Here is a 24,355-nt window from a genome sequence, read left to right on the forward strand (position 1 = left end):
TTAGATGTCTATTGCCTTCGAAACATCAAATAAACACGCCGCTTACTTCCAATAGCAGGCGCCCGTACGCACGGTGATACTCTATTCGCTCTTCTCCGCCATTCCGCCGCCCTCCTGTATATCCTCCGAAAGACCTTTCGTCGGCCTCGCTTTCCCTCGCGGCGCCCCTGCGCTCTCTGGTAATACTCTAGGCCGGACACCATGAAAAACTGAGGACTGCTCGGAAGATGGAGATCAACACGCTCTCTAAACAACCACTCTCTCTCGCCGTCCAGAAAGAGTGCCGTCCATCCCTTTCTCTTGTTCCGTGGGGCGCCATCTATACCATACTCAATGGGGGTGGGGCGCACCTGTCCCCAAAGACAGAACTCCTTCCCTTTGTTGTATATTGTTGATCTCCCCATGTTCGCACGTGCGACACACACAAACAGCCCTTCATTATATCGTCCCCCTTTCATTATTGAACAAGCCCACCCCTGAAATCTACAACCTCTTTCGGAACGACACCGTGTTTCTTTGATGTTTCTTTTATTCTGTGAGATATTTCTACGTGTTCGAGCAAGAAAATCTACGCTACCGCCCTTCGCTGTTCACCGTTTACGAGTGACAAGTGAGGAGTCGTCCTTGGACGTGAAGGGTAGAAGAATTTTTCGGAACAAAAATCGTGTTGAGATGTTTTGTTGTATTCTACCTTGTGCATACTCGTGTCGTTTCCATGGTTACCGAATGAAGGGTAGTTTGCCCTTTTCATCTGAATCATCCAGATTGCACTTCAAGTCGCGAAAGGGAATTATGTTCCACGACCAACAGTTGAAATAGTGTGTACTCGTATATTTTTTATTGCAATGCAATCTTTCCGATCGTATGCTATGCCGCAGTCTTGTATTCCATCGCTGCAGCCTGTTAGCTGCGTTGTCTTTCCTCCTTCCCTCGATAATTTTTCTTTTCTCCCTTTGCGGTTAAGTTATACGCTAGAATTTTGATTTTATATTTCGGTATCATAAACCAAAATTATTCAGTTGCAGTTTAGTGAAATTAGTTACTTCTCTTCTAAACAAATAACTTCTGTTAATGAACATTGTTGAGTGACTAAATATAAATACTCCGGGCATGGTCTGTCTGTTTTATCTGAGGCATGCAAGGTTTCTCTTATTTCATTGTGAATTTTCTGATTCAGATATTACTTGGCCTTTTAAAACTATTTCTTAATTTTCGGCCGTGGCAATGAGTTAGTAAATTATTTTGGCACGATGAGACTAATTGCGGGTGTCAGTAGCGATGCTTTTGTTTCTAAATTTAAATGTGAGTGGGGAGCCGTCACGGGAAAATATCGTTATTCACTTAGTTTGATTTTTACGCATTGCATTTAACTTTATTATTTTGATTTTTTTTTAATTTCATATTATTTTGATTTTTTTTTTTGGTCGCATCTCACGTTCCTTCACTTTTATGAGTTCTGGCGTTATTTATTTCGATTAACTTTTCATTTGTAACACGAGTAATCGTAGCGAAGTACTCTGACAGGTGTCCAATACCTTCGCCACCTGCTGCACACTAATGTGCTTGTTTTTGCGCCAACTTTTCCTGTATTTGTCAGTTGAGCTGGCTTTAAAATATGAATGAATTCGTTTTTAATTATTGATTAGAGTAACTTTCCGTTAGAGATTAAAAGACGGCTTCAAAGTTATAAAATGAGAACAATATTTTGATAACCTTCGTATTACTGCTAGACATAGGGAAGGCTGTTGCTCAGGGTGCTTAATTTTGCTTTAAAAGATGGTTCAGCTTATGAGGTTGAAGCAGAAACGAATCGCAGTCACCTTAATTACATTCGGTCGGTTTGGAAGTAGAGAAGGGGAATCTGTTCCAAATATGGCACGGTTTCCAAGGTGAAATCCCACTGAATCACTACGCGTCTGACATTTATTCTGCTCATTCTAGATATTCCGGTTACCTTAGGCCATGTCCTGGATGTTTTGCGATGCCCACTCACACCTAAGTCATTCCCCACCCGCACCAATGAAACATTGAAAGGATTGTAGTGCGATTGAAAGATAAACATTTTACTGTTCCATGATATTGATGGACCTTGATTTTCCTTTTGGATGGGAGCGTTTTTACAAATACTTCGTCCGAGTGTTTGGTACTTCTATTCTAAGATTGACGCTGTCGTAATGCCGAGGAGAAATCGTGCACAATTGTGTTATCGCTAAAAAATCGCGAATAATATCTTAAAATTGCAAATTATGATTCATGATAGGTTTTGCAAACTCATAGGAAGCACATTCGCGGAAAAAGTGTTTTCGCGATGACATTTAAAACTCTTTGCGATTTTGCATTTAATGTTTGCGATTTTCAATTGAGAAATCAGATTATTACTGCTGTTTTGAAATAGACACAGCCACTTTCAGTGGCAAATTATGCCCATCTTGATGTCATTCGTGCACATTTTCGTTGCAAGTGAAACAAAGGTCATTTCAGCAGACGCATTGGTAATGCCTAATTAATATTGTTTCTTGAATTAATATTTCAATACATTGCCTTAATATCACGGCCATCTGGGGCAATAATCTAGTTGAAAATTTTATAAAATATGACTTAAATACGATCAGGTGACAGAAATGTAAGATAATAATTGAATGTGGTCAAACTTAGGGACTTTCTAAATTAATTCCTCCGCATTTTATGCTTCGTAAAGTTATGATACGATAATGGGTCATTTTTATGGAATTTTCAATTAATTCTTAAGTCTCATGAATAAGTTTGTTTGTACAGCTTATAACAAACAAAACCTCTTCATCTACATTCGCAAGGTACTCTCCCGGCCTCGCTTAGGGCGTGTGGCATAGGGCTAATTCCGATCCGGGCATGCGCTCTTCAATACATGTATATCAGTAAAAGGCTAGGAACTGAAAAGTAAGTGTAATTATAACCTAGTCAGTGGCACTAACTAGGAGACAAACGGCTCAACATGTAAATTGCATGGGTTTCTTTTGGTGGTTGGCTGTAGGAAGAGCTTTTATTTGTGGTTGTACAATGGCTTTAATAAAATTTACCGCGAAATATTCTGGTCATAATAATTATCTCCTTCATAGTCATTGTGATAACTCCTCTGGTTGTAAGTCGATAATGATATTGTAAACTTCTTTCGATTCTGATCAATCTTATTTTAGTGGAAAAGACCAGAACCATTGTGTAGGAGTTGTACATATGTTTTTATTTTCAGAGAAGGGAGATGCCTCATATTGAATTACGATCTTAATCTTATATTTTTACTTTCAGTCGTTGAGTTTTTTCCGCTCTGATTCATGTAACACACTCCCCCACCCGAATTCATCTAACCCACCGTGACAACTAGTCACGCTATGAAATTCATCATAACATACTTTTTCCAAAAATTCAATTGCTCTCCAATGCACGCGAAATGTTACGTGAATTAATGGAGTTCCAGAGCGAACGTCTTTAAAAAGAATAATGCAAGTCACGTAAATTCTTAGAGCGCTTGCCTTCGAATCATTTGGTTTTGTGAAAGTTATTTTTTCGTGTAAACTCTTCTCTGTTCTCAAAAAGCCTGCCGTTTTGTCAATGACATTAGTGACTGCCTGCAGCAACAAATTTCATGAAAGGCAGTGTTTTAAATATGTGCTGTATGTAGAACGTTTTGGTCTCCCTTTCTCGAGATGTTCGATCGAAAACTCTTTCGCATGTACCTGCCCTTACCTGCCACCCGGGAACAAGTAATGTTACCCTTACATTTATAATTCAATTTTTCAAGAGGCATTATTAGTATTCAAATTTTCCCGGCTCAACTTTGTGGAAGTTCATGTTCATTAAATGAAGAACACAAGGAATATTTTCGCTGTTCTTCGAAACAACGAATGTTCAAAGAATTAATAACATTGGAAATATACATTGTGTTCTTCATTTAATGAGGCATTATTAGAAGATTTACATAAGACTGTAATTTTATATTTTGTGTTTTCCCTTCACGGTGAAAATGAACATGACAACAAGGATAAACGATGCTTATGTTTTTCGATTTGTGGAATACGCTATTTATATTATATCGAACGCGGAAGTTTTCACTTTCAAGCGATTTCTTGCATTCATAAACGGTGGAGCCCTCATTAATTTCGCCTATCCCCGGGTTCGAACATGCCCTGACGCCTTGGTGGAACCGCTATAATTTTTATGTGGATGGCTTAGATAAGATGAATTGTAGGCTGCAGCGGAGGGCATCAAAATAACCAGTTTACGGGAAAGCTTGTCATGCACAACTGGACTCGGGCTCTTCCTTGAAAGCCTTGTGGGGAGACACTTGCACTCCCTTGCGTCTCCTGCTCGCGGAGAGGCTGACCCTCCCCCGCGGCCCCTCCCACCCGATGGTAGTGGAGTGGGGCGGAGGAGGCGGCTCGAGGATTTTATCACGTGAACGAACGTTCACTCTCCGTCGGCCGAGAGGGAGAGGGTGAGAGAGTTTCTCCCCCCCCCCCCCCGCCTGTGTTGAATTCAGCGTCAGTAGCCCATGCGTTCGCGGTGGTGAAAGTTGCTTTTCGGTAACAGCAATTCCTGCGGAGGGTGAGTGGTGGGAGCGAGCGCTGTTTTTCACCTCCACCCCCCTCTCCCCGTCTCGAACGATACGCCGCGTCTCTTCCCTCCCGCTCTCTTCCTGAAGGACTGTGGGAAGATATCGTCAGTGGTGGTTATGAAAATTGATGACGATCTGAAAGGAATTGTTTCGGATCGCGGTCGAACCGCTTGCGTCAAGTTAGCGAGGGGAAAGGGAATCTGCTTATGCATTATTTATGCCTTCGTAAACGAAAGTGCGATCCTTCAATTTGTACTCTCTGGGGATGCCCAAATGGTCGCGTGCTTCGGGGAATATTGTTGAAGCTTTCGGAGATTTTAAAAATTGGGAAACTTGACGCGATATTCTCATTTCCTATTTAAGTGGACCTGTGTTTGATATGCCACTGTCTGTTTTTTTTTAATTATGGAACAATCACGTCTGAAATTATTCGCGTGAAATAAGCTAGGGTAGTATTTAATAGCTTTGTCATTAGTTTACTGCCCATTTGGCCCTTATGGGATTACAGAACATGAATTGGTTCAGCATTAGGGCTTTTGTGGCGGAATAATTTTTGATGGCGTGGAAGGCTGACCTTCAGGTATTTTTATATTATTATTATATTTCTAACGGTATATTTCTAAGGGTGAATGTTATCATTCACCCTTAGAAATTAGATTCATGTTACGATTTACCAAAAAATCGAGTAGAATGATCATTTTAGTGGTGAATTTTTACGAATAATCCTCTTTAACTTATTTATTGGTGCTAATCCGATAACAGCACTTTTGGCTTTTGAATCGGCCTTTTAACGATTAAATAAGCGGCGAGACATAATAAAGACAATTGCAAACACCCAAGGCCTATGTGAAGGGAAACCTACATAGGCGGGAGTCGAACCCCTGACCTCTGGGTGATCAGAAGAGGACGTTACCCCGCCACCACCGGATCGGTTTCTTCGCCTTCCCGATTAAATTTAGAATTTCAAACGTTTTGAATTTAGAATAAGATAATATTCTTTCATTGAAATTATTTTGGAGTGAACATATTTTCATGAATAATGTCTCTAAGTTTTACTTGTGTATTACGTAAGACTCGGAAGCTCTTTTAGTAAGATAACGAATGTTTTTTTATGCTTTGGGGTATGCATGAATTGTTTGCTTTGACTGTGTTATTATTCCTTGAATGCATTTAGACGTGGCGAATGTGTAATGGATGCTGGAGACCCCCGGCTGGGCCATTGCCTATTAAGGTTATTTCCGCACACGTGTATCGTGTCCTCCTGATTTTCACGATGGGATCGTGCTTGCCATTTTTAATGCCTCACACGATCACGCATTGCGCCTCCACGGTGATCGATTGGTGAAAACCTTTCCCTCGCGCGTTCCGTCCCCCCTCCTGTGACCAACCATTTTATCCAAGGAAATTGGAAAAGTGTCATCGGAAAACACTTACATCGTCGTGGCGTGCCACATGGATTATTCGTTCTCCATCCGGGTGAGGAAGGGTTCCGTCTGTTTTCCCTCCCCCAACCCACCCTCACTCACTTCCCTATCCAACGGCTGCCTAATCGGAGTCGACAAACATCCCCGAGTCGCCGTCCGTCCCTCGCTCTCCTCTCGAATTAATGTTTTTCTTTTCGACATGAGAAGTAAAGTAATTCCAAGATCTCTTAACCCAGTTCGCGCGAGAGTGAAATTACATGGGTTACGCGAAGGCGTGATGGAGTTTGTAGAAATAATCTTACTTTTATTCGTGCTAATGAGCATCGGTTACAGTACATTGTGCACAGTTACACGTTATTACCCGCTGTCAGTTTCTTGACACAGCGCGGCTCGTTAAATTGCTACACTGGATCTCGTGGTAGGGTCTGAATTAATCGATGCATCTGCGAGAAAATGAATCATCGTCGAATAATCAGTACTCGAAATCCGCCACATCGGCATGATAGTGATTAGAAAAAAAAATTTCCCCACCTACTTAAAGCGCTCGGGATTCGTCATTTCATGCGTTCGTGGCCTGAGGTCGTGGTGGGTGGTCAAGGCGTCCCCGGTAGACTATAATGTAACATCCGCCGGATTTTTTATTTTTCATCCTCTAGAAAGCCGAAAAAGAGATGCGGGGATTTATTGTTCGAAGAGGAAGTCACGAACGTGCTGACTCTGAGAGAGCGCGCTCTGACATCCGTAAAGTCAAGATGAGAAGTTCGCTTCGCCGTCGTCTTTCCCATGTCCCTTCTGACTGAGGCGTTACCGCTGTTGGTTTTAGGGATGTGGCGGATTGTCCTTGTAGGGGGAAGAGGAGGAGGGGAGGGTTGAAGGATTAATGGAATTGTGTGACGTGCTCCCTACTCCCCCTCCTATAGCTTCTCCCTGCCTCTCCTTCGGTCCCTTTTCGCCCGCCCCTCTCCCCAGTATCGACCGGTGTTTGTGGCATTTTTCGTCGTTTGTGCATTTCCACACTCCCCTCCCCCTGCGCTCCCCCTCGCCCCGCCCCGAAGCGCGCACCCACAACTTCCCCTCCTAGCCATCATCTTCTCCACCCATTCGTTATACACCGACCGACCGCTCTTCTGCTTCCCCCTCAATCCCCCCATAACCACCCACTCCTCTCTCTTCACCCTCTCAGTGGCCACCTCTTCTTTTATTTTCTCCCCGGTCTCCCTCATGCAGTGTTGCCAAATTAGCAATATTGTTGCTGGATTTGATGACCTTTTCATCCCTTCAGGCGACTTCTTACTCATGGTTCACGGCGAATCTGACGGGTTGGCATGTATGAGCTCGCTTTTTTCCGAAAGGAGCTTAGTCTGTCATAAAAATGCGTGGGATGTTGGCTGAATGAATCATGGGAAAAAATGCTTAACTCCGAAGACCATGAAAACATTTTTTTTGGCGCTCTTTATTAAATTGATTCAAACACGGTGCGTACGTCTGACGAGGATAATTTCATTCAATTTGAGAAGTTAAAATTATGGAACTTTTATCGTACTAGATTCTCTATCCTTCGGTCATGAAAATTGGCCATTTGTAGTAACTGGATAAGAATTCTTTGGAAGGGGTTAAAGTATTCATGTCGGTAGTTCTTGGAAATGTTTCTGTAAACTTTCAATAAAAGACTAGGATCTATCTTATTCATCGATAGTGTATATTTTCTTTCCATCTATCTCTAGTATTCATTCCGCCCTCTCCAAATGCATAACTCTTCAAGGCTTTTCCGTGTGCAACGACAGCCGAGGGTGATTATCAAAAGTTTCTCATTTCAGTTTGGGAAGCTGCCTTCTCCCCAACTCGGGTCTCGAGAGGAGAGTAAACTGTTCTTGTTGACCTTCCGAGGATTACAGGAGCATTAAACTTCCCTTTCTCAGGCGACTAATTGTCTGGAAAAGACGTGGCAAGCAGGAAAACCGAGGAAAATCCCATTGGCCGAGGCTTTCCCACCGCCAGGCCGAATGCGATCAATTCTAAGCGTCTCGTGTATCGTTCATTCTGTGCTATCGTGAAATCTGTTTTCCCCGGAACCGGTCCACAAGAGATAAATTTCCTTGAAACAAAAAACTCTTACGTGTCGTTGTAAACCAAGTTTTTTTACGAGGTATTTTTAAGGATATTTTCTGCTTGTTTTAAGTTCCACTTTAAAAACATTTAAATTTAAAAGAGAGTTGGAACCGTCATGGAAATTTAATACCTGAAAGTATATGTTATCAAATGTTAAGTTTACAGGTATACGGAATGGCAAATTGTGATGATGTCGGGTTTTAATTGTTGCGTTTTCCATTTTCTTAATAATGATGGGGTCTTTATTGTATTGAATTATGCATTTTATTCGAATTTTGTACCAAGAGTTGTCTATCTTAGCCTTGCCGGACTGTATATATGTAGTATGCAGATTATTGTAATAATTTTTTCCCGGTAATCGCTAACCCCCGCGACTGCACTCTTGCACTCCGGCTCTGCATATGCTCTCCGGCATGCGTCAAAATTACACCATGCATACAAAAACATGCCCCCTCGAGAAAATACTCTTGAGAATAATTGTGGGTTGGATTTCTGTGATGGTATACGCTAGTTACAGTTCAAGTTCGCTAAGTTCGATAACTGCATTATGGCACTGGAACGTAAATGTTGAAATAAGGATGAATATTCTTAATTAATCCCTTTTTCGTTGATCTGACAAATTTGAACTATTTATTTACTTACGTAGTTGTACAGCATACCTGTGAAGCCCATTAAACATTTATATAGCGTGGAAGGGGGGGGTTGCGAGTTTTTTTGTTTTACTTTCCCAAATCTCATTAACTTTATTTCGTTTCGTTGCAGAATTCCTTGTCATAAATGAGACCATTTCGCGGACCTTAAATGTGTAATTTAGTGGAATCCATTTTCAATTAGTCATATTTACGTAGGTTTATCGTGTACAAGAAGCGAGAAATAAATAGCAATCAAAACGGGACTCTTGACTTCGGAGTGTTCATGTTTACCCGGAAGAATGAATTAAATATCATAATGTTGGTGGTGTTATTACTTGATAATATCTTGTAGTTTTGATGGGCAATTATAAAAAAATGAGGAAAGTGCACTTCTCAGTTTCATGACTAGCTTCACCAACATCTGAAAGCGCACTTTGATCCATCCATTTGAGGGCTGTTACTCTTTAGAGACCGCGCTCATTTCTCTCCTATTGCGGCGCTCGCCGTTACACCGTTTTACAACCTTTGCTGGCCTAGCAACGCACTCGCTCCAAGTAGGAGAGTGGACGGGGGGAAGGGTAAGGTAGGGAGAAGTAGGCGTGAGGGGGGGAGAGAGTGCGGAAAGTCCACCTCCGCCCAATGCTCGAACCCCGGTCTTTAGCGAGAAGGATACGCGGCACCCGCGCACCGTCACCATGTTGCCCCATTTTTCTCTTCACTCACTCCATTCGCGGCGGCAGGAGGAAAAAAAATCACGGAAACGAGTTTTGGTGAGCAAGTCGTTTCGTTCAGACTCGAAGCTGTCGAAGCATGAAAACCTTTCACCGTGTGCCTTCCGTGCCATGTGAATGGGCGCGCAATTAATTAATCGTCGTCCCTCCCACCTTCACCCCCTTCCTCGCCGTGCGTAGACTCACATATAACGCATGAGAACGCTATTTCTCCTCTCCTCCCTCTTTTCTCTCACTCTGCCTCGCTCCCGTCCGCGTTGCGCTAATCCTCCTTATCCCATCTCACCTTGAATCGTTTCGGCCTTTGCGTATACCTACCGAGCGTCGTCCCTCCCCCGCGTTCCCTTTCCCGGAATAATCGTTTGCTCAAACCGCAACTGGGGGACTCGTCACGAAGGTTGAGTTGCATGCCTGCTGCTTGCGGTGGAATTCCCAAGGAAACGGTTCGGGAGACGAGCGTAGTGATTGTTCGAAGGCTGTTCTGTCTCTCTCTCTTGCCTTTTTGAATCCCGGGCGAAAGGCGTTCGACGGCTTGTAAGGTAACCCGTACGTGGACTGCGCTAGAGTCATTTATTTGGTTTGTAAAATTTATCCCGCGGAGCGAAGTAAACTGGACATCTTTGCTGCCATTGTGATGGAAATATTTTTGTTTAAAATGGACGAAAAAGTGGCAAGAGAATCTATTTTTAAAAAATGTGAGATTCCGTTCACTGGTGAACTTGTTGTGAAATCCGAAGTTGAAAGAGTGAAGTTATGAGTTGCCTGATAGAACACTCTTATCTAACGTAGCACAATAACATCCAGGGGAAAATGTTTTGTTACGTATAATGTCAATGCAACTCTTCTTAGCCATAGGAGTACGGCGTAAAAAATACTATGCAAGCAAAAATAGCAACAGTGGTATCCTCTGTGTTACGAGCCATATGCTGCTCGAACAGTGTCACACTAGCATCCTCGTTTCACTTTAGATTGTAAATGTGACCGTGATTGTCGCTTATGGCTCGATTAATTTAAACAGTATTTGATTATGTTCTGAGTTTCATCAGATATTGATCATTAGGCGTATTAAAGTTAAACATAAATAGGTATAAAAATGCTGCATTCAGGCCATAAGCTGCATGAGAAAGAGAAATCGAGAAAATAAATGTCATCGATGACCTGATGGATAATAAGTTATAGAGAGAAATTTGCGCTTTACGTGCACGCTTAACCATTTTTTATCTGACCTTTGAAATGAGAGTTCTCAGTAATTCGACGCAATTAATATTTTGATAGAAATAATTTTTTTATGTTGCTTGGTCGATACATTATCAAATTCTCAATACGACAGATTACAACAATGAAAAAAAGTGTGCCTCGTTGCATCTATTGGCTATGGGAAAGCCATTTATTTGAAATAAAGGGCAGTGGCCATTTTAAATTTGCGTGGAATTGTAGTTATACCAATGGCTTTCCAAAAATTAAATGCTTGCGCCATGCCAGTTAAGTTGTTTTAAAATCCGATATCCTGTGTACTTATGCTGTCCGTAATGCGTTTATATTTTGTGTGTTGTTTGCCTTTCATTCCGAATGTTTGCAAATGCGTTTGCCATTGCTGGCTACTATATTATTGATACTACATTCACGATGTCTTTCATTATACAATTACGCTGGGAAATGAAATTAAGTGTGCTTCTTCCTCATTAACGCGATGGCGCTTCTTCCTCACTTACTGGCATTTATTATTTTAAAACGTGGGACAAAAGCTCCTGGATTCCGCAGAGCGGCATTGGTTCCATTGGTGTCCATGGGTAGTGATTACGACTAGTTGTTGTGAATTTAACGGTGGTATTATTGTGCTCAGTTTTGTTGTTTTATTATTTTTAAATTGCGAATTATAATATACTTATGTCTTATAATGAAACGCGAATTTTCAATTGTTTTTATACGCATTTGGATAAATTATTGATATTATCGTTATTTCATTTCAACGCTTTACTCTTGTCACAAATGGAGAACTAAAACATGCTCGCATTGAGGTTTAAAACTGGGTTATTCAGACAATGAGGTGTTCTGTGCCAAATGAGAGGCACTATCATCGGAAAGTTTATGATAACATTGTCTGGATTTTCAGATTTCGTATGCTTTTGATTTAGAGTTGTGCGTAGCGTTGACTGTATCTTTAAATAGCAACAATTGCGTGTAGTTTGATCCCATTTTATCTTATATATTTGGACATTTTCCGACAGTTTCTCAATTTTTGGCAATTGGAGCATAAAGGCGTAATTTGAAAAAATATTAGGAATAAAAAATTAATTACTAATCTGTGATGCCGGTTATATTATTATTATCATCACTCGAATCCTAAGTCGAAGATGGGCGCTGAGTAGCCTGTGTGTTTACGCCTAAGAAAATAAATGTTGTGTAAGCTCACAGATTCTAAGATTTCAACGATAAAATTAGCTGGTGGTGGGCTGGGATGGGTCAGTTCACGCGTTCCAGTCAGTGAAGTAGATTTGAGAATGGAAGTTACCATAACAGTCTTGTATAGGAGTAGGCTATTCTTTTTCGATCCAATACAATCAGGTTTGTTCATTCATATTTACACCGTTATGGCCAAGGATGTGTGGTAGAATGCGCGCGTGTTCGCATCAGAAGCCCTTGCAAATTAAACCGTCGTGTCCATGCCATTTTAGTTTTGCATTAATTTACGGGTTTTCACGCCGCGTGGGAGTCAAGTTGTGGCGAGGTACTACTCTTTATCGTGGCAATCCCAGTTTTCTCTTTGTTTCTTTCGGGCTTCGCGAAGGATTTTGGGGTGGAAGGGTGGGGGCCTAGGGAGTTTCGACCACGCCCACGGTTGTGGCTGGTTCTCGTGCAGCAGATTCTGAATGCACAAGTGACTTAATAGCCTACACCGAAACACCCATTTCGAATCGTTTTGGAAATGGCAAACCCAATCGTATAACACGCGTTGACAATCAAAAATGCATGTTCTCACCATCATCGAATCATTTAAATGTCTATCTTACTCGTATTTTACTTCACCGAAATACCATTTCGCATGCACGATGAACATTGTTATGACTAAATGATCAGTGTGATATATATGTATGTGTGTGTGTGTGTGTGTATATATATATGTATATATATATATATATATATATATATATATATATATATATATATATATATATATATATATATATATATATATATATATATATATATACACACACACGAGGGTCATCCGGAAAGTAGTACCCGTTCGTGAAATAAAGACAAAAAAGTAAATATTAACAAACATAAAAAATTTTATTTGAAAGAGGATACTTTAAACTACTTCTCAACATAATCTCCAAGCAAATTAAGGCATTTGTCATAACGTGTGACAAGTTTCTGTATTCCTGCTGCATAGTCCTTCGCCGCCAGCTCATTGAGATACGCGAGGGACCCATCTTGCACAAATTTTTGCATAATGCAGATGGTGTTTAACAATTTCATGAACAATTGTTCGAGAAACATTGGGAAAATGCTCACAGATGTCATCAATTGTGACGCGCCGATCGTTCCTCACGAATTCGTCAACTGAGCTCACCAGTTGGTCTGTAATGACAGACGGTCTCCCCGAACGCTCATCGTCGTGTGTGTTCCCCCTCCCCATGTTGAAGTTGCGACACCACCGCCGAACAGACGACTCGTCCATTACATTGTCTCCATACACCTCCTTTAATTGGCGATGAATATCACATGGGCGAACGTTTCTTGCATTGAGGAATTTAATCACTGCCCTCACTTCACAACTGGCGGCGTTCTCAATTTTTTTAAACATTGTAAACAATCACAGAAACAACACAGGCAATGCTAGCGTCACGCAACTTGGCTCAGAGAAGGCAGACAAGCCACTGAAGCTATCTGACCTCGTCCAGCGGCTACTCGCGTCGTCAGCACTTCATGCGGCACGAACGGGTACTACTTTCCGGATGACCCTCGTGTGTGTGTGTGTATATATATATATATATATGTGTGTGTGTGTAATTATACATAAACGATGTGTATATATATATGTATATATATATATATATATATAGATAGATATATATATATATATAGATATATATCGGAGCGGGAGTCTCCGGTGGAACAAAATTGATTCCAAATCAATATTAGGTTAAAGGATATGGCTCGATTGACGAAATTTGTAACTGCTCACATATCTTGTTTACCAAATCTAGTCATAATTAGTAGCCGTGGTTCACCAAGATGAGTGATAGCTGAAGATAGGGATTTGGAGATGATAGGTATTTATAAGAAATAGTGGAAAAAAGGATGGAGAGGGATTATGCTTCAGCGTCAGTTTTACTACGAATGATTTGTACTTCTGGTTTCATACATAGATTAACGTGCCACCGTGTTCAGACATTTTCGTGCTCTTCAGGTGTTTCCAAGGAAGGTATGACTATGTTCCGAACAAATTCTCCTTGGTCATGAATGGAAATGTGCAAACAGCATAGAAATACTGTCCATTAGCCTTCGCGCCGATGTGACCTCTGATTTAATTGGTAATTCATAATTCAGGTTAATATGGAAAGTGTGTGATTTCAGGGGCGGGCGGATTCTTGCCCTCGCATGGTCAGTGGAATCATAACCAAATGCTTCTGCCCATCCCGCTGCTATGATTCCCCTGTCTGTCACTGTCCCTGAATTTTCCTGTCACATGGAGTGCCAGAGATATGTATCATTGTGGTGATTTCTTTCAGCTTCGTTGCGCTGTTATTGAAACATGTTTCAGCCTTGGAATACAAACCTTCGTTCATACTAGGGTCTGTTATTATTTATCTAATATCCACATGTTAAGTGTTAACACCGACCATGATCCATTAAATATCTATTAAAAAATGTTAAAAGTCATTCAGACTAGTGTTTCGTTTATTTATTTTCATCGAGTCAATAGCAGTGTATCATTTTGTTGAAGATGTTTACATTCTCTTCCCTGGAATGGTATCGTTTCGCTTGCCTTGTTCATTGGTGGCGCTGGATGGTCTTTAATCCTTTCCCCCGGATCTATTAATTATTGTTTCTCAAGAGCAGGTTATGCGTAATATGCAGTGCAGAAGGATGATGTGTTCGGACATAACGAACTGTTATATCAGATTTAAGTCCGTCACCACTACATTGAAAGCAGTGATGTATTCTTCTCTGGCTCGCATGAGCTGCCTCCCATAAAACAGCAATATTACATAAATAGCACCAATAATGGTAAAAGTAGGCAGTCAAATAGTAAGTTATACCAAGGTTCAGGAAACCCCGTCATGCAATCGCCCTTTTTTAACTTTCCATAAGTTTAGCGGCGACCTCATGTTTCCATTCGGCTGCCTCCCTCCCTCTCTCTTTACTCAACCCGTCCCCCGGCCTGTTATTTTCCCCAACGAAACCCACCGTCACGTGATTTTACGTGAATTCATCGTGAAAACTGTAATTCGTGATTACTAAGGTACAGGAAGGAGACTGCAGTAGATTTTATTGTATTGTAATGATTTAATCACTCCAGGCGATTTTTTGGCCAGTGCGAGAGAAGGAAAGTACTGGCGTTTCAAAGCGTTATCTTCATTTTGCTGTGTCTTGTGAATCAGGGAATTCTAGAGAGTGCAAGGAAAAAAACTAATCCAGCGGTTATCTAACTCAAGACAAGGCACGCATTTCCATTTGGACGGGGCTTCGCAGGGGCGAAGGGTTAGATCCAGGGTATCTTTACAAATGTGTCTGAATTGGTTTTAAGTTTTCTTTTGGGAAGGGAAATGGAACACCGGTGAGTGTTTAGCAATTTTTTTGGGGAAAAGAATGTTGCCGATGGCAAAACCTTAGCGGAGATTTCTATAGCGTTTCCGTTGGAATGCAGCAAAAAGTTCTTCTTTGTAAGGACTTCTGAATGTGTCTCTGTCTGCATTAGAGTTTCTTAATGATGAAAGTAAATATCGGAGTCACCTGTTTTATACTTATTTGATTCACTTGTCGCTTGCGAAGTTGTTAGACGAAAGAAGGATCAAATTATAGCATTTCCCGTGTGTTGGCTTTCGATGTTCGCTTTCACTTCCTTAGTGATCATTCGTTCTGAAAGTAGAGGTGTAAAGCGGCCCCGACTAAGCGTGAAGATGCTTGGTTTTTTTTTTAACTCGCTTGCTTGTGTCCTTACTTACCTTCGGATTTCCTGGAGGAAATGGACCGCGGAAAATCACCGTGGAAAACGAGGAAAAGTTTAGGAGTGTGTCTATCGGGAAATTCCGGATAATATTTAACCTTACATAAGAGAGATTTTTAGAGGTATAATCTGGAATTTTGGCATTGCAAAGAAATGTCTGAAAATTCTTAACCTTACATAAGGGAAATTTTTTAGAGGATTATTTCATTTTGGGATTTTAAAATATACCAATGGACGGGGTTCGTATCTCATTGTCAACCCCTATATGTTGGCCCTTCCCTTGTATTTTAGACATATAGTACGCTTGGAGAAAAATGTTTGAGTCCGCAGTAGAATATTGCTAACTGTTGTGTAAATGCTTTCCAAATCTGCCAGGCAAATTAAGTGAACCTCCAGGACCTCTCTATCCCACTTTTTTACCCCCAGTAATCATCCGAGTAAATACTCAATATCCTTCTAAAAATCCATAACTTGCTAATTTGTATTTCCTGCCGTCCAGTTTCTCCTCCGGACTCGCGGGAAAGATATTGACTTGAAATTTGCTGGTAATTACGTGGGAAGCACTTGGCAGATGTCGGAGCCGGGGATTGAGTATACAGCTCATTTTGTGGAAAGAATGGTAATGGAGCTCTAATAGAGATAAAAATGTGCGGTTAATTTGTCCTTGGGAAGATGTATTCAGTGAGAGATGAGCGGTTCTGACTCACGGCACCCTCGCAGTTTGACGTTTAGTTGAAAATGTCTCGCGAACGTGCGAATAATACGTCTCTCCATTCCATTCTCGCGGCCTCTTTTACCATCCTAACCCTTCTTCTACCTCCGCTCCCCCTCTCAGTATCCTCAAAAAACAACCTTCCCTTACCACCCCAATGTTCCGTGTTGAACACTCACCCCTCTCTGCATTCCCCTAAAATCCCTCTCCTCCCGATCCCCTCCCCACTCGCATCGGCCCCACTCCGTGCCCTTATCGTGTTTTGAGAGTGTCGAGAGTCCTTGGCAGGCCAGCTTGAGAGCGGCGAAAGTGCACTCCGTAGCATAGGTCATGCGAGTAGTAAGTAGTATCAATGCCCGGGAATGAGCCAGGTGATATTAAAGGCGAAGGTGATTTGGGAGGAGGTGGGGGTTATGGCATTTATCACGGCTTGGCTTGTTTCACTCATAAAGATTTTCGTCTCGTCTTCTGGGAGTATGCAGCCGTTCCCTCCAGAACATCTCCTTCATCTTGAAAGATTCCTAAAAAGAGGTCATCCTTAATTATTTAATCTGAGGTATACTGTGTCTGTTTTTTGAAACTTTTCATTTCGTTGATTTGAAGGCAGAGTTTCCTCGGAAATTTTCTGTGCGAGACTATCTGGAACAGCATGTGGAGGCTCCAATTAAACTTCACTCAATCTCCGCAAACTGCCAGTCTCTGGCAGTCTCTTTTTCACAGTCGTGACCGATTTTTTTGGAATAGTTTCTCTCGTTCTTCGGGTAAAATTATGGTAAATCTTTTGCGGAATGTTTTTCACTGTGGAAGGGAGTTGAAGAGGGGCTTATTTTAGAATAGGAAGTTAGGCTGAGAGACAAGGGGATTGTCGTTGTGCCGTTTTAAAGCTTTTGTCCATCCAAAACCTACCTTAACTGGTAGACTACTTAAAATAATAATAATAATAATTCGTCTAGTGCTTTTGGTCTAAAAATTTTTTCCACCTACATATATTCTGCTTTAAGGCGTAAGAATCTATCAACTTACTAAATCAAGTATTACTTAGTATGTGTAATGTTTTGGCGTTGTTCTCGGTCAATTTGGATTCTGTGGATTCTTCTTGTTATAAGCCACAACGAAGAGCTTACAGGAAAGTAAAAGTGCTGGAATAGTTCATATTAACGAGGGATCATAGAGGGGTGACACATATTAAGATATTAGCGATTATATCCATCTCATTTCGGATTTTGTCTTCTTGCGTTATAGGTGCTTGATATTCTTGGTAATCATTATTCAGATCTTTATGCTAAATGTCCAGTTTCCTTTATTTTAAACCGTTGATTATCATTTTCAATAACCCTCTTCCGTCGTTCTTGGAGCACTTTCAATTTTTTAATTGCCATTTTATTTTAATAAGTTTCTATTGATGCAATCTAATGGTTCATGTGCTTATGCAGGAACGTTTTCACCTAACCCAGACGAATAATTCCTCTACACTTGCTTATTCGACCATAGCGATTTCCAACATATTTCTATGACCTAACTCTCTGTAAAAATTAGAGGCTTGACATGTTGTGAGTCATTAATGTTAGGTTACTTTTATTATATTTTGGAACAAACCCCCATGCGAGGAACATTAGTAGTCTCGGGAACAATGTACGAATGTGCCAGAGAGGTAACAGTAGCATGCAAGGATAGTACAGTGTGGAGGAAAATAACTAAAGGGAGTAGATATCCTTTGATGACCTCAAATCACGTTTTTTTGCCGACTCTACCCCTAAAATATACAACTTGAAGGGTTAGGTACACGTATGTAGACGTTTTTATTTTCTCATTAATGTGAGCTGTCTATATTTCGGGCTAAGGACGTCAGTAGTTCCATGCCGTTACTTTTTAATCAAATGTATGCTTCTTCATTGCCTTATTTAATTTGGTTCGTTGGAGTTCACTAGCTCGTTCTATGGTACAATAAGTTATTTTTTTCATGTTTTTTTATTAATCCACGCAGTCACACTTTGTACTGCGATTCCGGGAAACCATGAATGAATTTCGATGGGATGTTAATTGGTTTCGTTGTATGAACTGTGGCCATTTGTCCTTTTGCTGCAATTCGTCTTGTACTTCAACAATTCCAAATGTCAGTTTGTCTGTGTGAAACCAAAACAGGGTGTCTGTATGAATAAATGTAAGACATGAGTAACTTTAGTGATTGCGAACATTCGCAATTATTTGGCATCGCGTAGTTCATTAGATGTGTGCGTTCTTTAAACGTTTTCTCGTTGAGCTAAAATTGTGATATGTGGATCTTGCTAAGTATGACGTACACATTATATTGGAATTTGGTGAAGTAAATATGAATGTTTAGGTTTACAAGCATTCGCCGTGCATTTTATTCCTGAACTCCACTTCACAGAACTATTGCCAGGGCTTTCCTTTGCGCTTTTGTATGAAAGAATGCCAGCTTAGTTTCAAGTTTGCAGGGTTTGTACCTTCGTGAAAGTAATTCTATGATGAAATGCTATTTTTTGTTTTCATAGCACTGCAGAGGGAATTTTCTTTTACTGGATCCCTCATCCGTTTTATGTGTAAAAATGTATTTGCCTAAAGGACGAAACTTGGTCGCAAACGCTGACTGAGACTTTTTAATTTCTTTTAAAACCTTATCATCAGTTTGTACAGGATGGAGACACTTTCAGCCGTGAATCTTTGTGAGTGGCATATAGTATTTGATGCGGGATTAAGCATTTTATTTTCCTCACGAAACATTCTAAGACCCTCGAAGCCTTGGCTCCCCTTAAAAATACTTGAGAGAAATCAGCAAGCTTGGAAATTTTTCGTTCTCGCTACCGATAAGGGGTGAATTGACCAATTTGGGTATTTTTTTGGCCTAATGGAATTTAATAAGCGTGAAAATCTGTATTTTCTGGCTCATATTTCGGTTATTTCTCCGAATCTTTCGTTTTGCTCCTTTCGTGGTGTTTCCCATTGCCAATGCGGTCCTTGAACAGTCCGTCAATCAGTCCGTCGGGGGAGAAAGCAGTTTGCATGAATGTGGTCAGGAGGCCGCTGTATAAAGCGACCGTCGGAGAACAGATTGAATCTCAGGGTCCTTACCAAGTTTCGGAGAGTGAAAATCCATCCGTCCTGCCGCCGAGCCAAGTGGCTTGCGATGGGGTAAAACCACCGTGGGAATTCAGAAAGCCTAAAGAATTCCATTTTCGTGTTCGTAACTTGACGGCAACTCTCAGTGAGTTCCCGGGAATGTCAACTTATTGGGTGCAATACACTATTTGGGGAGAAAAAACTTGGGGATTTAATTTCCTTTTATTGTTTACCTCACGCCTTTTCGCTTTTCCTCTTGTGAAGATTTTCAAAAAGTATCAATTCGTGCACTATTCGGATCTGTCCGTGCGTTAAGATATTATTTGTAACTTTTACCCCTTGCTCATTAACCGTAATCCGCATCTTGATGCCTACCATTTGGTCTTTTAGTAAACCGACAAAATACTCGAGCAGACAATCACTCGGAAACTCAACTTGTGATTATGAGTTTCAATTCAGATTCATCTACGGCCTTCTTTTCATTTTGTTTATTGTTCGTTTGTGTGGGATAACCACATATGGCAAATGCTTGAATCTTACGACAGTGTAATAATGAGTCTTTTTCACCGAATGAGTGGGGTGGAATATTTTATGGTGACGCTGTATTTATCCCAAAATTATTTTAATTCCTCATTGTTCATCATAAATATGTATATTGTTATGTTATAGCTTGGTAAGGTGTGGAGAGGGTTAGGTCCCCGGAGGGATCAGCGCGTCATTAAGATTCGCCTTCGGGAAAAGTGCATGTATAAAGTAACTAAGAATCCTAGAAATTGGAGTTTCTACATGAAATAAATCTTTATAGAATCAATTTTAAAATTAACTTCAAATGGCTTCATCGTTCGATTGCCATTTTCACTTATGCATTACGTTTACCATGGAAGAATAAGGACGTGTATTTCTAAAGAAAAGTCACTTTTTCTCGTGGGGACATTGGAGTCTATCTCCGAAGAGTCGTATGATTGATAAGGAGCGGCGCCAATGTTTGGCTGTGCGAGGGGGGATAGGTACGTACGCAGGTACTCGGGAGTGCGATATGATTTCCGAGCCCCATCCTCCCCCGATGCTGGAATACCGCAGGTGACGTAGTCGGACTGGGTCAGCTGCGGAGAGTGTTGTCGGAAGGGGGGGAGGAGGGAAAGAAGGCGGAGAGCGGCGGAGGCGTGGGAGAGGTTGCCGGGCCGCTTTACGGAGCCGGAGGGGGCCGACGCGGTGGGAAGAGTGCTTCTTTGACGACTAATTGATTTTGGTATGCACGAGGAGTCAAGGTAACCGACGTACACACAGACACACTCGCGCCCACGCGGACACACTTTCGTGGCGTGAGAGTCACAACAGGATTTGGGAAGCGAGAGTGAGAAACTTGGGAGAAAATACTCCCGCTATTAGAGCGGAGGAATCCGTATGGTTCCGATCCGCATGAGATGCATTCGTGCGAGAGTTTTTCGACAGTAATCGTTTCCAACCGCTGGGTTACCACACTCCGTGGGTTCTTTGTCTGCGTAATAGTCCTCGAGCCGTCTCCGGGACGTGGGGCAGTGGGTGTGTGGGCCCTGCCGTACATGGGCAAAGGAGAAAGTAATTTTTGGGAATACCCTTATGTAAACTGTTGTTTCGTTCTGCGCGTGCCGTGGCCACGAATTTTTCAAAAAAGGCGTCTCCCTCTAGAACTCGTTTGCCCGGCTATCCCCCTTCTTTTGTCTCAATGGAGATTGCATGTGCGCATGGATTAGATAATTATCTCTAATTTGAAAAATAATATTTGAAGTACCTAAATAGGGAGTCTGCTATTGGATCCCGGTAATTCGATCCAAATTGTTAGTCTCAAGATTGTTAATGTCTCTTGAGCCTCCATGAATCCCATAGTCCATCAGTCCTGCTTCTCATTTTCCTGTCATGAGTGTATGTTTAAGGTTATGTATACATTTTAAAGATACTGTGCGGTGTCGAGGGTGTTTTTGAAGGTTTATCTTTCGACGATAATTTTGTCCGTTTCTGATAAGGAAACACTTGATAGGAGTCGATTTTGCTGTTTAACGTGATCCGCTTGTGTAAGTTGCCTCATGGGCGAGATATGCGAGGAGGAATTGCGCATGTTGGCCTACTAACCCTTCTCTTTATACCCTCTCAATTAGTGCCTTAATTTCAGGGTTCCCAGTTTTGTTTTTAGCACGGGCAAGAATCTATCTTATACAATCGCGTTATTTCTGATCGCGATCCATTTTGGTTTAGGTTCATATGACGTTCCCCTCGATTTCCTTAAACTGGGAGCGGAATTCGGAACGGACTTACGTCGTAGGAATTGAATTCACAGTGTCGGCATAAAAAATAAGCAAAATGGCTGACCACGTTTGTGTTTTCAAATTCTAGAGAATTAGGAATATGGCTGTAATTATTAGAATATATTTATGTTTTTGGATCATGATTTTTAATAATTTAATTAATGGTTGCTAGTTCCATTTTTCTAGAGGTTAAACATCGTAGTTTTATTAATTCTTCTTATTTTTTTATTTCTTCGATTTCTCCCTATTCATCTGCTTCGTCAATACGAATGTTTGCACATGAAGCTATACGCCGTTTTCCTATTGTGCTTTTGGCGTACTTGTGCTAATAATATATTTTTACACTTCTAATTTGTCCGATTTGTTTGTAGGATATGTTGGTAGGTAAGCATTTTAGAGTTATTCATTATGAATTCATGTTAAGTGAAATTTTTTGGGTGCAAAATGTATCTGAAAAGCACCCTGCTTGAGGTGATGAATTATTTAGAGCAAATTATCCGCTCACAGGTTCAGCATGTGCCACGTGTCATGTCATTGTGCCCCCGAAAATAAGGATTTCGTGGATCTCTTCATCCTCTCGGGGGCGTTTCCCCATCCTTTCTCGCCGTCGTTTTCTTAGCTCTTCCAACTCATTATTTTTGTTAGTCCCACGTTGTCCTCAGCGAAAACGAAATCAATAGGTAAAGTTTTAGCCGCGTGCATCATCCATCGGACGAAGTTGATGATCCATTTCCCCCTCCTTCCCTCTTCGCAAAAAAATGCCTTGCGTCCGTCGCTCCGGTTTTTTCCCCACACACTCATTTCCTATTGTGAAGTAGGTACGAAGCACTTGTTGCTTTTGCTGAAGACGACAGAGAGAGAAAGAGAGAGAGAGAAGGAGAGCGAAACAAGTTAAGAATAGTAGCGCGGTGCTGCTGTTCCTCCTTTGCCCATCCGACTATGACTTGATCAAATATTTTCCCACCTCGCTTATCTTCTTCATTGGGGCGTCCTTGAAAAAGCCGCCGCCGCACATCGTCCCCCCTCCCCCTCTCCCTTTCCCCCTACTCCGCTCCCAGCCTCGAGAAATGTGCGACGAGGGGAATGGAGGGAGAGAGGAGGAGGAGGTGGCATGGAGAGGGGATCGCGCGGATTGTCGCCTCGCGCTTCTCCGCGAGCTGCCATCGCGCTTCCGACAAGTTGACATTTCACGACCCCGGCATGTAATGCCTCGGGGTGCTCCCGCACGCACGATTGCCACTTTCATTTGATTTCCCGCGTGAAGATCAAACGGTGGCTACGGTGTGAGTTTCAAATGAACGTAAGAAACTCTGGAAAATAAGCTATTGAAAATAAGGAAGTCCCGGTATTAATTTTTGAAACACCATGAAATTACATGGTGTTTAAGATTTGAAATACTGATCGACATGCCATTATTCCGACTACTACGCTAATTTCGTGAATTGCGAAATACCTCCATTGAATTAAAAAACGAGTGTGCATCGAAATGTTCTGGTATAATGAATAACTTCACGTTGAATCGGATTTATTCATCGTAGTTTTGGAAAAGTCTGAATCATTTTTACTATGTTCCAAAGTTTCACCTTTTCTCGATGTTTACGGCGACATGACCTGTGAAAAAATAAAACTCCGGAAAATACGATGAGTAGAAATAAAACAATGCGCCAATAACAAATTTCCTCAATTCAACTTCATTTCCATGCTACTGCTTTAGTGCGTCGGCACTTGTAATTTCATTCTACCCTTGCTCCAACTCCATCTTGGCGACTCGGAGGCAGTCGGGTAAAAAAAGTACATTTATATCTACGCAATGCCCCAAATGCTGCCGCAAGGACATGTGGCGGGGGTGTTAGGGCACATCCGGTTAAGTAGAATGCAACTACATGCAAATCAAACAAAAAAACATGTAGATGCATACCACACGGACGAATATATTCATGCAAAATTTATTTTCACTTACACGCATGAAAGTACATGTACAAGCAACTGATGTACACAAGCGCATGCATCTACGAATTCACTAGATGTAATATGCAGCGTGTAATCTGGTCCTCGCTTTTAATTCGATTTTTTATTATTATGATTCCTGATTGTCCAAGGAAAGAACAAAGTACAAAGCGCGTAACAAGTATGAAGCCCTAACCTCTTCATTGAAAGATCCCTCTCCCGTTATCTTTTATCGTTTGACTTGTATCGTGAAGGGTCATATTTCCACTCGGATCAGCAGCTTACATTTTGATCAGAAAAATAAAATCTTTTGTCGGGAAAACCTGGAAAAGTCAATGGAATTAGTAAGTCGAGAACCAGCCAGCCTTAACGGTGAACAAGTAAAACGAGCTGGATTTCCCGCGCTCCTCCAACTGGTTTTCACTGTTCCGTCAACTTGATCCCAATCAAGGAATCGATCGCCATGGTTCCACGTGAAAAAGTTAATCGCATAATGGACACCGTTCGGGGGAATCCGCCGAATGGCGCAATTCATTCGATGGCCAGCATCTTTTGCCTGTTCGTGTGCAGTGGTGCAATCGATTTAAGTGAGGGCATTTCTCTTCTTTTTTTTCCTTATGCCACTTCGTGACTGAAATTAGGAAATCCCGCGTTGGCACCAGTATTTTACACTT

At 41.4% G+C, this 24,355-nt stretch overlaps 1 protein-coding gene across 3 annotated transcripts in view; it reads left to right on the top strand.

Annotated features, from left to right (window-relative positions):
- Positions 1–24,355, top strand: part of Hr39 (Nuclear hormone receptor FTZ-F1 beta) — a 218,210-nt gene that overhangs the window by 148 nt on the left and 193,707 nt on the right. The gene's annotated exons all lie outside the window — the stretch shown is intronic.

The sequence above is a fragment of the Hetaerina americana genome, unplaced genomic scaffold, assembly GCF_022747635.1.
Source record: "Hetaerina americana unplaced genomic scaffold, ioHetAmer1.1.p SCAF_1, whole genome shotgun sequence".
NCBI lineage: Eukaryota > Metazoa > Arthropoda > Insecta > Odonata > Calopterygidae > Hetaerina > Hetaerina americana.